The sequence below is a fragment of the Camelus bactrianus genome, chromosome X (assembly GCF_048773025.1).
Source record: "Camelus bactrianus isolate YW-2024 breed Bactrian camel chromosome X, ASM4877302v1, whole genome shotgun sequence".
NCBI classification, from domain to species: domain Eukaryota; kingdom Metazoa; phylum Chordata; class Mammalia; order Artiodactyla; family Camelidae; genus Camelus; species Camelus bactrianus.
In genome coordinates this window covers 88,888,036-88,903,591 of record NC_133575.1, presented here as the reverse complement: position 1 = coordinate 88,903,591, position 15,556 = coordinate 88,888,036, and the positions used below count along the sequence as shown (strand labels likewise).

General features: G+C 32.9%; 1 pseudogene; it reads left to right on the top strand.

The window, feature by feature from the left end:
- The first annotated feature begins 10,162 nt into the window (after positions 1-10,162).
- LOC105079080 (small ribosomal subunit protein eS8-like) lies at positions 10,163-10,776 on the top strand (annotated as a pseudogene).
- Positions 10,777-15,556: the final 4,780 nt, after the last annotated feature.

Here is a 15,556-nt window from a genome sequence, read left to right as displayed (position 1 = left end):
AGTTTTTGTGTGGAGTCTTTAGGGTTTTCTAAATAGAGTATCATGTCATCTGCATATAAAGATAACTTACTTCTCTTCCAATTTTGATCCCTTTTTTTCTTTTTCTTGTGTGACTGCTGTGCCTACGACTTTCAGTACTATGTTGAATAGCAGTGATGAGAATGGGCATCTTTGTCTTCCACATTTTAGCATAAAGGCTTTCAGCTTTTCATCACAGAGTATCATATTGGCTGTAAGTTTGTCATAAAGGCTTTTATTATGCTGAGATATGTCCCTCTATACCCACTTTGGTGAGCATTTTTAACATGAATGGATGTTAAATTTTATCAGATGCTTTTTCTGCATCTATTATGATGATCATATGGTTTCTATCCTTTCTTTTGTTGATGTGGTGTATCACGTTGATTGATTCGTATATGTTGAACCATCCTTGACTCTGGAATGAATCCAGCTTGATCATGGTGTATGATCCTTTTTCTGTATTGTTGGATTCAGTTTGCTAATATTTTGTTGAGGATTTTTACATCTATATTCATCAAAGATATTGGCCTGTAATTTTCTTTTTTGGTAGTGTCTTTGTCTAGTTTTGGTATTAGGGTGATGATGGCTTCATAGAATGACTTCAGGAGTGTTCACTCTTCTTTAATCTTCTGGAAGAGTTTGAGAAGGATCAGTTTAAATTCTTCTCTGTATATTTGATAGAATTCCCCAGTGAAGCCATCCAGTCCCAGACTTCTGTTTGCAGGTTTTTTCATTACAGATTCTATTTCACTTCTAGTGACTGGTCACTTCAAATTATCTGCTTCTTCTTGATTCACTTTTGGCAGGCTGTATGTTTCCAGAAACTTGTCCATTTCTTCTAGGTTGTCCAACTTACTGGTATATAATTTTTCATAGTATTTTTTTTTTGTATTTCTATGTTGTCACTTGTTATTTTTCCTTTTTTGCTTCCCATTTTGTTTATTTGACTCCTCTCTCATTTCTTCTTGGGAGCCTGGCCAGAGATTTGTCAATTTTGTTTAACCTTTCAAAAGACTAGCACTTGGTTTTATTGATTTTTCTATTTTTTATCTCTTTTTATTCCTTTTCTCTCAGATCTTTATTATTTCCTTCCTCCTGCTGACTTTAGGTTTTGTTTGTTCTTTTCCTAATTATTTTAGGTTAGGATATGTTGTTTATTTGAGATTTTTATTGTTTTTTGAGGAAAGTCTTTATTGCTACAGACTCCCCTTTTAGGATTGCTTTTGCTGCATCACATGGATTTGGTATGGTTGTGTTTTCATTGTCATTTATCTTAAGGTATTTTTTAATTTCTTCTTTTATTTCACTGTTGACCCATTGTTTTTTTGTTTTTTGGGTTTTATTATTTTTTTATAGCATGTTTTTTAGTCTCCATGTAATAGTCTTTTTCCCATTACTCTTTCTGTGGTTGATTTCTAGTTTCATGCCATTGTGTCAGAAAAGATGCTTCAAATAATTTCTAGCCTCTTAAATATGTTGGGTCATGTTTTGTTTCCTAGTATGTGGTCTGTCCTAGAAAATGTTCCATGTGTGCTTGAAAAGAATGTGTATTCTGTTGTTTTTTGAATGTAGTGTCCTGAAGATATTGATTAAGTCTAGCTGTTCTATTGTGGTTTTTTAGGATTTCCTTATTAATTTTCTGTTTGGAAAAAAATCTGTCCATTGATGCCAGTGGGCTTTTAAAGTTTCCTAATATTATTGTATTCCTATCAATTTCTCCCTTTATGTCTTAGTATTTGTTTTATGTATTTAGGTGGTCTTATATTGGGTGCATATTTGTTAACAAGTGTAATATACTCTTTGTTTTGATCCTTTTATCATTATATAGTTTCTTTCTTTATGGCCTTTGTTTGAAAGTTTATTTTGTCTGATGTGAGTATTGCTATCTCCATTTTCTTTGTCATTTCCATTTGCATGAAATATCTTTTCCCATCCCCTCACTTTCAATCTATGTGCATCCTTTGCCCTAAAGTGGGTCTCCCGTAGGCAGCATATTGTAGATTCCTGTTTTGATTGGAGCATTTAGTTCATTGACATTTAAGGTAATTATTATAAGTATGCATTTATTGCCATTTTAAACATTGGTCTCCAGTTGATTTTGTATTTCTTTTTCATTGCTCTCTTTTATTTTTTGTTTTTCCTTAATGGGTTAGTGTGACAGACATATTTTGTTTGTTGTTGTCTACTATTTTTATTTCTTCTAATTGCATTCTGTAATTTAATATGCATCAGAAAGTGATAAAATTCTATTTGAAGTTGATAATTCACAGACGACCTCCAAATTTGGCACTTCTAGTCAAATTATCATAGTATTTGGACATATAGTAGCAATTATTTGAAGAAGACATGTTATAATGTGGCTGAGAGGTAAATCTCATTCTTTTACCCTCTGTTGATGCTTATAAACAAAATTAAAAAAAAAAAACCCAAAACAGGTCAACAAAGCTAGAGGATTTACACTTTCAGATATCAATGTTTATTAAAAGGTATAATAAGTAATATAGTTTAATGCTGGCAAAATTTTATACAGACCAATCAGTTGAACAAACTAGAGAGTCCAGAGATAGCACCACACTGTCTCTGTATACATGGTCAATTGGTTTATGCAAAAATGACATTAGAGTGCAGTGAGCAAAGGAAGACCTTTTCAGTAAATAGTACTGGGTCAATTGGATTTTCCTATAAGAAAAAATATCTAGATCCATACTTTACATTATGTACAAAATTCAAATCCAAATGGACCATATATCATATTTAAAATAAACCTATCTTTGTGAACTTGGAGCAGCCAAAGATTTCTGAAACAGAATCTAAAAGTGTTCATTATGAAATAAAATAATGATAATTTAGACTATATTAAAGGTAAGAACTCTTATTTGTCAAAAGTCACCGTTAAAAGAGTGAAAAAAACCTCACAGAATAGAAGATATTCACAATACTTACATTCAAGAAAAACCTTCTATCTAGAACATTTGTATGCTATCCATAATGAAAAAGACAGACAAGCCAAGAGAGAAAAATCAACATTAGAATAGAAACTTTACCAAAAAAAGATGAGCAAGTGACCAAGAAACATGAAAAGGAACTCAACTACATTACTCAGTGGATTACTATTACACATCAACCAGTATCACAAAGTTTGCAAAGAATAATACCAAGTATCAGGATGTGAAATTAGGACTCTCATACTGCTGGTAGGAGTGATACAAGCATTTAGCAAAATTCTTTGTCATTAACTACTAAATTTGAATGGGTGCACACCCAAGACCTAGCAAACACAATCCTAAATAGCCAAAAGAAATAAGCATACACATTGACCAGATGTATACTAAAATGTTCATATTAACTCTCTTTAAAATAACTCCAGACTATAAACAACTCCCAATGCTCATCAACAGTAGAATGTAGTAAAGTCACACAGGAATGATGTATAGCAATGAGAATAAATCACAGTTGCACACAATAGTATGTGTAAATCGCATGGTCAAAATTTTGAGTGACAGTCAGAAACCAAGAAGTTCATTACATATGATTCCATTTATATCACATACAAAACATGCAAACTGTTAGAAGTCAGGGTTTTTACACTTGGTGGGAGTGTGGGGGTTGTGATTAGAAGGAATTATCATGAGGGCTTCTGAGGTCCTGATAATGTTCTATGTGTTAATTTGTGTGCTCATTACTCAGATGTTTATACTGTGAAAACTTTCCAATTTTTCTATATGTTGACTAGACTTCATGAAAAGATGAATGAAGAGTTACCTCCCTTGCTTCAAATTTTATCCACAAGTTTATCCACAATTTTATACCTACCACATGCCAATAATGCTTTACTCAAGTTATTTATTCTATCTAGTGCTCAGGTGTCTTGGCACATAAAAAAGTTTCAGTTTTCTTTTATGTCTTCTCACTTACTTGCTCTAGCTCAATACTTTACAAATTAATAAGATAGGTTAATATCCTACCTACATTTCTGTTTGTAGCTAAATTCTATATGTATGATTGTTTTAACTATTTTTGACTGACTATATTAGTTACTATCTTCTTCTTTGAATGTGTCACCTCCCCTCCCTATACATGATACTACAAGTAATAAGGCTGAGCTGTTAAGTAAAAATAAGCTCCAAGGCCCAGTATGTAGTCACCTTTCTTTCATTTATTAATACAAGTAGAAACTTCCATTTGCAGAGTATTTGGGGGAAAGGGTCATAACAAGACACTTTAAAATATATAAATGCAAATGAGTTTTCCAGAGGCTTGTTATATTGTTCTAAAAATATATAATTTTATAAAATTTGTGTGTGTCAGACTGTTTGTTATTAATTCTTGTCAGAAAAAGAGATACTCAAAGACTCTGCTTGAGATAATTTGCCATTATTAAATATTTTGTTATCTTTTAATTAAGTGAATTTAACGATGTTAGTGAATATTAAGTCTGAATTGCAATCTTGTTTTCTGTTTGAAATTCATTGCGCCAGGAATAAAGTTGAGTCAATATAACTGAAATTTGTAACTCTAATAGTTCACCTTAAACAAAGTTGAGACACAAAATTATTCTGATGTAATGGTCCAAAAAGTGTTTCCATATCTAATGCTCTTTTACTTGGCTCTTGCCTTTTATGCGATATAAAATTTGGACTGTGATCTCAGGATTGAATTTAATATTCAATGGCCTGCTCTATTCTCAGAAGTATGATAAAGAATAAATGTGTTTTATATATATATATAAATATATAAATATATATGTTAGTTTTAGCTTCCCTGTCTCCCAAAGCATAAACAATATGTTCTTGAGCCCCTAGGCTCAAAACTTTTAGTCATTCACTACAGATATTTTATCAGTAACCAAGTTCTGCTCATTCCTCTTTAGGAATATTTTTTTACTTGCATTTCTCTTTCTAGCACAACTATCTCAATTCATGCCAAAATGCATGCAGTTTCCTTCTCCTGATGTCACAACCATCATCCTACTCATGCTCCAGACCATAGATGACTCCTCTCTCTTTGAGTAGACATTTGACCATTTTTAACAATGTCCATTTAAGCTACTTGAATTACAACTCCTCCTCAGCTTCAGTTATTCTAGCTGTCCCTTCTGCTATTGTTAATCTTTCCCATTCTCTTCAAAAAAACATTCTTATGATTTTGCATTCCAGTCTCCTCAGATAAACTCTTCTCTTACGTGATAAGAATTTCCTCAATTTGCCTCGTCTACTTTTAAAATCTTTGTCTTCATCCTGCTGCTCTTTTGCTCCTATCTCCGAGGATAAGCTTTCCTTTTGCATTCAGCTGATACAGGGATTCAAAACATATGGCAAAGTATTTGATTCTGCTCCCAGCTCTCACTTAAAAAGCTGCTTGACTTTGGGTAAGTCACTTACCCATTCTAACCTGTTTCTTTGTACATGAAATGGGGACATGTGAATACCAGATCATTACTTGTTCAACTTACCTCACAGGATTGTTATGGGAATCACTTCATTCATTTAATCAATAAATATTTATTTAGCATCTACTATGTGCCAGGCACTATTATAGATACTAGGAATAGATATATCACTAAGCAGATTGCTTTCGTGGCACTTACTTTCTAGTGAGCCCTGACAATAAACACATAAACACACAATTTCAAATATAATTTCAGACGGTAAAACTTGCTCTGAATGAAAATGAAACAGGGTAAGGTGAGAGAGTAACCAAGTGTGGTTAGGGAAAGCCTCTCAGATAAGATGGCATTTGAGCACACACCTGAAGGAAGTGAGGAATTAAGCCACGAGTACATCTTGAAGATGAGCATTCCAGGGAAATAAACACCAGGTATAATAGCATTGAAGTAGGGGATTAGTAGGTGTGTTTGGGGAACAACCAGAAGGTCAGGGTTGTTAGAATAGAATAAGTAAGGAGTAATATGGGGTAAAACAGAGAATGACGTCAGACAAGAAGTATATAGGGCAGAACAGGTCCTGTAAAAAAAAAAAGTCTTATAAAACATGACACATGCATAAAAATGTTATAATATGGGTGCAAATGAGCTTAATTTATACAATTAAATCACTATTATTAGCCCTATCCAATTCTGAAATGACTTTATTCCTTCAATTATCAGGATTTCTTTTATATCATCAGTCTGTCATTCTTCTTTCTTCTTTACCTAACACTGTGCTCCTATCTTTTTTAGGCTAACAAAAAGATTCCTCCTGCTGCTATAAATACCTCAAACTGAAATCATATTCCTCTCATTTCCATTATCACCAAACTTTCAAGATGAAACAGCTGAAATTTACTGCCTACTTCATCAACTACACCTTTCTTAAATTATTTACAATTTGCCTTCCGCCTCTATCATCCTGTAAATGTACCCTTGAAAACACCTCTGACTTTTCCTCCCCGGTTCCTTACTCACTCTCCCACATCTTATACACCTATAGACTGCCATAGGCTTGAACCGTTCAGTTTTTCTGACACTGTAGGCCTTGTCTCTACCTTTATTAGTGTCACTCTGGCCCAAATCTTCATGACCTTTCTTTAGACTACTTCATTATGCTCCTAATGGTTCTTTATTTACCTCAACTAATTTACTTCATATCCCAAAGATGAATTAATTCTCCTACAGCACAGTTCTGATTTCAATTATTTTTTAATTTTATTTTATTTGTGGCAGAAGCATAAAACACACAAAAAGAGAAAAATAAATAATCCAAATATCACCACTTCCAAAAACAACTTATTTTATGATATTCCCCTCTAGTCCTTATTAACAGGAATATACAACTTTTCTGAGTTACTAATAAGGCGTACGTATCATTTTGTATTCTGTTTGGTTCACTTATTTCCTTTTAAGAATTTGTGAATATTGCTACATGATCTCCAAATTATCTCATCTAATGATTGCATAATAGTCCATTGATTTGATGTTCTGTAATTTACTAAAGTGTTCTCCTACTGTTAGATATTTAGGTCACTGAATGACTTTCATTTGCCTATTTAATTAAGAGCTAACTCCTTTGCCTGGCATCAGAATTACTTCAAACTATCTTTCCAGCTTTCTCTGAGTTTTTCATAATTTTGCTTCATGTTCCTGCCATATCATGTTATTTTTCCAGTCTTTCAGATTATTTTTTGCCTCAAAATTTTATTCATGCTATTACCTCTACATAAAATGTCCTTGCCTATCATCTTTTCTTCTTAAAAACCTATCCAAATGACCTACCCAATCTTAATGGTCTAGTTCAACTAACACCTATTCCATAAATTCTTAGTGGTCTCTCTAAATATATAACATCTCTCCTTCTTGTCAACTAGTATTTGCTTTAAAAAAAACTTATTCTCTGGCAGTTTTTCACACTGTCTTATTTTTCACCAAGTTATATACTTATTTGCAACTCTAAAATATTGAAAGAAGTCAATTGTCTAATGTTTAATAAGAATAATCTTACAATGTAAGGTAATTTACTTTACAAACACTTTTATGACACATTACTTTCCAAGTACTAGTTTAAGAAATTTAGATATAAATTCATTTATCTCTTGTAGGAACACCATGATGTATATGCTTTTACATCTTTATGTTCACTGATGAGGAAATAGAGGCCTAGAGAAGTTAAGTAACATTCCCAATGCAATGAATCTACTAAGTGGCAGAACTGAGATTTAAACCTAGGTAGTCAGAATCTAGAGACAGTACTCAATCAATTATTTATCTTCTTGGTGTATAACTTCTATAGGAAACTTTATAAAGAAAAGGAAATTAGAACATCTTACAATGATGAATAACATAAGAGAATGATGTCCATTTCCTTTAGTGAAGGATTAACTGGTTGTATAATGAATTTTTTGCTGTGAACAACCAGAAAAGCTGGACAAAACATTTAAAAATTTTTGAAGTCATAAGGGAGCTACCATGAAAGTGAGCTTTCAGAGCCAAAGTTTGGCAAACAAAGAAGACACAGAGAGGTAAGCCTGACATTTCTCTTGAGACACTTGCTGATATTTAACCAGTAGCTGGAAGGCAAATAAAACTACATCCAGACATATTTTAGTGAAGCCACTGAAAATCAGTAACAGAGGAAATCTTTATGACAGCTAGACAAAAATGACACATTACACTTAGGGAAGCAATTCATGAGAAACTATGGTGGACAGAAAACAATCAAATAACATTCCCCATAAAATATTGGGGAAAAAAAACCTCTTAACCTAGAATTCTATATACAATAAAAATATCATTGAATAATTAAGGAGAAATGTAGATATTTTAAGATAACAGAAATCTAAGACAATTTATTGCTGGTAGACTGAAACTAAGAGATATGCTAAAAAAAATTTTTTCAAACTGAAGGGAAATGATATGAGAAAAATTCAATCTTCAAGAACATCAGAAATAGTAAATATATAGGTAAATATAGAAGTCTACATTTTCTTAAGGTTTCTAAAATATATATAACAGTTTAAATCCAAAATCATGACATTTCATTATGACTTGTATAATGTATGTATATGCAATATATATGACAACTACAGAATAAAGGATGGCGGGGTTTAATGATCTATATGATTTCAACATTTCAACTTTCTATGAGAAGTGATGCAGTATTAACTCTAAGTCTAGGAAACCACTAAAAAAATAAAACTACAAGCAAGTATAGGATATAAAATGGTATACCATGCATACAGCAAGTAAAAGAAAGCTAGAATGGCTTTACTAACATCAGATAAATTAGACTTCAAGATAAAGAGTATCAATAATGATAAAGAGACTTCATAATAATCAAAAGGTCTGTCTCTGGAAAAGAAACAAAAGGATCCTCCAAATAAATGAGAAAAAAAATTGATTGAATTTGAAGAGGGAGTATGCAATTCTACAATTACACTAGGAGATATTATATGGCTTTCTCAGCAAATAATTGAACAACTAGACAAAACAAAATGTACAACTAAATAAAAGAAAACAAATCATAAAAGATTGGTCAATACTATCTACTACCTTGACCAATTTGACATTCATCAAAGAGCAAACTTAACAAATAAAGAATACATGTATTTTTGACTTACGGTTTTCCTGGTTCTCAAGTATGTTAACCAATTACTATATCCACTTGCTTTAGAATGGTAATAATATAAGCTCAAACACATTCTAAAATATTTACATTTTCTTACTTCCCCTCCCCACATCTTATGATTTTGATGCCCTATTTTACATTTTCATATTTATTTTTTTGCTGTTCACTGTAGTTATACTCACTTCCACAAATTATTTTTATTTTTATTTTTTAGTTTAGTGATCTACAATCCTTTTATATGTTTGCCTCTCCCACTGTAATTTTTCCTTCCCTGTAGATTCTGGCTTCTTTTGCATTTAGAGAAAACCTGTTCACATTTATTTTAGGATAGGTTTAGTACTGCTGCATTCTTTTAGTTTTTGCTTGTCTGGGAAATTCTTTATCTCTCCTTGTGTTGTAAATGATAATCTTGCTGGGTAGAGAATCTTAGGTTGCAGGTTTTTCCCTTTCAGGATTTTGAATATGTCTTGTCACTCCTTTCTGGCCTGCAGTGTTTCTGAAGAGAAATCAGCTGACAGCCTTATGTGGGTTCCCTTGTAACTATTTTTCTCTTATTGCGTTTAGAATTCTCTGTTTAACTTTTTGCCATTTTAATTATGATATGTCTTGGTGTAGGTCTGTTTGGGTTCATCTTGTTGGAGACCCTCTGTGCTTCCTACACCTGGATATCTCTTTTTTTTCTTTTGGTTTGGGAAGTATTCAGCTATAATTTCTTCAAATACATCCTCTTTTCTCTTTCCTCTCCTTCTGGAATCCCTATTATGCATAGATAGGCACACTTTATATCATCCCACTGAAAATCACTGACCCATTTCAAGAAGTCAGAAATATACTTGAAGAAAGAAAAAAGAAAATAAAAATTTCAGCAAAATAAAACAAAAAATTTGGCAGAAACAGATGAAATTAAAAGTTAATAAGGAGAAACCTAGCCAAATTTGGTTATCTGAAATGAATTATGAAATTAAAAGGCTGGCAAGAATAAATTAATAAAAGAGAAAGAGCGAGGAATTGAGATAGAGGAGGAGGCATAAGTATTCAATATCAAGAATGACAAATGGGCTCTTTCCAGCCAGCGCTGAGTGATGGGCCTCTCTTGGGACAACTGGCACAAGTGCCGCAAGACTGCGGGCAAGAGAAAGCCCTACTGCAAGAAGCAGAATTATGAGCTGGGATGTTCCTCAGCCAACATCAAGATTGGCCTCTACCACATACACAGTCGGTGTGTGGGGAGGCAATAAGAAGTACTGGGCCTTGAGGCTGGACATGGGGGACTTATTCTGGGGCTCCAAGTATATTGTACGTGCAAGACAAGAATTATTGATGATGTCTACAATGCATCCAACAGTGAGGTGGTCCATTCTAAAACCCTGGTGAAGAACTGCATCATGCTCATTGACTGCACACTGTACCAACAGTGGTACAAATCCCACTATACACTGCCCCTGGGCCACAAGAAGAGGGCCAAGCTGACTCCTGAGGAGGAAGAGATTTTAAACAAAAAAGTGATCAAAGAAAATTCAGAAGAAATATGATGAAAGAAAAAAGAATGCCAAAAAGTCTTCTACAGGAGAAGTTCCTGCTTCTTGCATGCATCACTTCAAGATCAGGGCAATGTGGCCAAGCAGATGGCTATGTGCTAGAAGGCAAGGAGCTGGAATTCCATCCGAGGAAGATCAAAGCCTGGAAAGGCAAATAAATCTTCCTCCCTCCTATCTTAGCTTATGTAATGAAGGTGTTAATTTTTTTAAAAAATGACAAATGGGGTGCTATTGAAGATGATAATAACAATAAATATTTACAGGATATGAAGGACAACTTTATTGGGGAAATTGACATGAAATGTACAAACTCCTAGAAAATTGCAACATTAAAATCAACACAAGATAAATTTAAACATTTGAATAGCCCTATGTCTATTAAAATAATCCTAGGAAAAAAAAGTTTAAATTCCCTAAATAAAAACCTCCCCACAAAGATAATTCCAGACCAAGAAAGCTTCATTGAGAATTTTTGGAAACTTTTTATTGTGGTAAAACATACATAATATAAAATTTATCATTTTATCCATTTTTAAGTCTACAGTTTAATGGCATTACATGCAGTGACATTTTTGTGCAACCATTACTGTCATACATTTCCAGAACATTTTCATCTTCCCAATCTAAACAAAAACTCTCAAATTCATCCTGCCTCCCCCAGCATCTGACAGCACCATTCTACTTTATGAATTTCACTACATTGTTAAGTGGAGTTGTGAGCACAATTATACAATATTTTTCCTTTGGTGACTGGCGTAAATTCTTTAGCATAATATCTTCTAGCATGATCCATGTTGCTGCATGTATCAGAATGTACTTCCACTTAAAGGCTGAGTAACATTTCATTGTATTTGCATGCAACATATTATTTATCTCCTGATAGATACTTTGGCTATTGTGAATGATGCTGCTATAAACATAGCTGTATAATTATGTGTTCAAATCCATTTTAATTATTTTGGGTATCAATCCAGAAATGGGATTGCTGTATCATATGTTAATTTTATGTTTAATTTTTCAGGAACAGCCATAATATTTTCTACAACAGCCACAACACTTTACATTCCAACCATCAATGAACAAGGGTTCTAATGTCTTCACATCTTCATCAACACTTAATTGGTTTAGCTTTTTTTAAAAAAATAGTCATCCTAAAGGGTGTAAAGTAGTATCTTATGATTTTGAGTTACACATCCCTAATGATTAATGGTGTTGAGCATCTCTTTTTTCAATTGAAATATAGTTGATTTACAATATTACATTAGTTTCAGGCATATATATTTATAGATTATACTCCATATTAAGTTATAAAATATTGACTATATTCTCTGTGCTGTACATTACATTCTTGTAACTTATCTATTTTACACTTAGTTGTTTGCACCTCCTAATGCACCTCATCCATTTTGCCTCTCCCCTTCCCTCCTCATTTCTGGCAACCACCAGTCTGTTCTCTCTGTATCTGTGAGTCTGTTTCTGTTCTGTTATATTAGCTCATTAGTTTTAGTCTTTTGATTCCACATATAAATGAGAACATACAGAAAACAGACAGTATTTGTCTTTCTCTGTCAGACTTAATTCACTAAGCATAATACCCTCCAAGTTCATCCTTGCTTTTGTAAAAGGAAACATTTCATTCTTTTTTTGGCTGCTTTATGCCTTTGTCTGTATTCATCTGTTGATGGACACTTAAGTTGTTTCCATATGTTACCTACTGTAAATAATGCTGCTATGAACATTGAGGTGAATAGATCTTTTTGAATTAGTGTTTTTGTTTTCTCTAGGTAAATAATCAGAAGTGGAATTGCTGGATCATATATTAGTTCTATTTTTAATTTTTTGAGAAACCTGCATATTGTTTTCCATAGTAGCTGCACCAATTTAACATTCCCACCAACAGTATACAAGGGTTCCCTTTTCTCCACATCTTTGCCAACACTTGTTATTTGTTGTCCTTTTGATAATATCCATTCTGACAGGTGTGAGGTGATATCCCATTATAGTTTTGATTTGCAATTTCCTGATGATTAGTGATGAGCATTTTTTCATGTGCCTTTTGGTCATCTGTATGTCTTCATTGGGGAAAAAAGCCTATTCAGGTCCTCTGCTTTAGAAAAATGACAATTCAAGTCATTTTCCCATGTATAAATTGGGTTGTTCATTCTTCTTTTATCAAATTGTAGGGATTATTTATATACTCTGGACATTAATTCCTTATCAGATTTGTAATTTGAAAATATTTTCCTCTTTCCATGAGTTACTTATTTTCTATGTTGATAGTGTCCTGTGATGCACAGAATTTTTTAATTTTGATGAAGTCCAGTTTATCTAGTTTTTCTTTTGTTGCCTGTGGCTTTGGTGTTCATATCCAAAATGTCACTGCCAAATGCAATGTCATGAAATTTCTCCAATGTTTTCTTCTAAGAGTTTTATAAATTTTATTTATGTCTTACGTATAGGCCTTTCATCCATTTTGGGTTAATTTTCATATGCTGTTTTTTCCAACTTCATACTTTTCCATGTTGCTATACAGTTTTTCAAAGATATTTGTTGGAAACACTGAGTTTTTCCCTATTGAATGATTTTGGCTCCTTGTGAAAAATCTTTTGTTCATAGAGGTGAGGGTGGTTTATTTCCTCCAAGGTAGAGAAATCATCTGCTAATCTTATCGAGGATGCCTTTTACATGACAATTTTTCTCTTGCTGTTTTCAAGATTCTGTTTTTGCCTCTTGACAGTTTTATTGTAATGCTGTATCATGAGTCACTTTCAATGTATTCTTTTTAGAGTTCCTTCAGCTTCTTGGATTTGCAGATCCAGGTCTTTTTCAAATTTGTAAGTTTGGGGCCATTATTTCTTCAATTATCCTTCTGCCCCTTTCTATCTTCTTCTAAGATTCCTCTAATGTGTAGAATTTTCTGCTTGATGATTTCCCATAAGTTCCTTAAATTCTATTTACTTTTCTTCAATCCATTTTATTTTGCTTCTCAGACTCAATAATTACAAATGATCTGTCTTCAAGTTTGCTAACTCTCTCCTCATGCTGTTTGAGTCTGCTATTAAATTCCCCTTGTGAATTTTTTTCATTCATTTATTGTATTTTTCAGCTCCAGAATTTCTCTTTGGTTCTTTTTTATAGTTTGTATCCCTGTTGACAGTCTCATTTTGTTCATATATTGCTTCCTGATTTCCTCTAGTTATTTGTTTTGTTTTTCTTTAGCTATTTGAGTATATTTAAGATAGTTGTTTTAAAGGTTTTGTCTAGTAATTCCAGTGCCTGTGTTTCTTCAGGGATGAATTCTGGAGATTTATTTTGTTCCTCTGAATGAGCCCTTTTTCCTATTTCTCTCTATGCCTTGTAATCTTTCGTTGAAAATTAGGCATTTGTAAAAGACAGCCATTTCTCCCAGTCTTTGCAGACTGATGGAGAAGACCTTCACTAATTAGTAGGATGTGTTTTGAGTGTTGGGACCAGCCCAGGGTAAAAACTTAAGGTCTTCTCAGCTCTTTTCTAATTGTGCATACTGCTAAGAAGTATATGTGTGTGTTTGTGCTTGTGTTTGTGTGTGTGCGTGTGTGTTCCAAATGTCCTTGAAAAGATGTCTTTAAATATCTTAATTTCCACAACAGTCTTTCCTTATCTTCTTCTTGGAATCTTAGATATTTTATTCTCTTCCAGTGCCCATAACTTCTCATGCCAGGCATCAAGACACCTATAGTTTTTATACACAATGACACACACCACTGCTTTCTCCTCCTTTTACCAGTCTGAGATCCAAAGTATGCCATCGTTCCCCATCCAAATGCTAAGTCACATGAAACATAAACCAATCCCTCAGACAGCATACAGATAGATTAGAACATTGCAAATAAGTTCTGCTGTGCCCCGACTAGCTCATGGGAAGGAACTAGGAATTAGGCCACTTCTTCCCAATCATGGCACAGTGCACAAAGGAGGGTGTAGGAACAGGGCAAGTAAAAGTGCCACAAAATTTTCTATGGCTTTGAATATGGCTTTTCTTGATTGAGTGTTTTCTTGGTGGCAGTAGGATTTTGACTGGTTTTCAGAGCTCCTACAAAATTATTTTAGTCGGTTGATTTTTTTTTTTTTTTTTTTTTTGGTTTCCATGGGGGAAGAAGAGACTGAGGCTTCCTAGTTCATCATCTTGCTGATATCACTTCTGAAACTTTTAGTGAAGAACTTACAAACTTACATTCACCTCACAGAGAATAATGAGAGAAAATATTCCAACTTGTTTTAGGATGCTTGCTTAACACTAACAGCAAACAAACTAGTCATAGAAGGGAATATGCCTGACCTAATAAATTGCAACTACAAAAAATTATCTAAAGCAAACAAATGACATTATACAAATGGCAAATTTCTGAAAGATTTAATTCTGAGATTGTAAGCAAGGCAATAATTCCCACTATATATCTTTTTCCACCATTGTACTGGAAAACCTGGTCACATGCAATAATATAAGAAAATGAAGTAAAATTTTAAGTATTGAAAAGGAAATACATATATTTTTTCATTCACAGGCCATTTTTCATGTAGAGAATCTAATAGAAATTCAGAAATATTGTTAGAATAAATAATGAATACAGCAAGATTGCCAGTATAAATAGTATACAGAAATGAAGTAGATTCTGTAAATATTTAGAAAATAAAATTTATAAAACATACTACCTACAATTTTTTATTAAAAATATAAAATACTTTGAAATAAATTAAAAAGAAACATGCAAGGTCTTTAGAAGACAAATGTGCAACTTGACCCCTAGTTTACACCACTTATAAAAAATAAAATAATTCAGGTAGATTACAGATATAAATGGGTAAAGATAAAATAATAACAATTATTTATGATAAATAGGAGAATGTGTTCATGATCTTGATGTAAACAATGAGTAATTTAATTGGATAGAAGAAGTA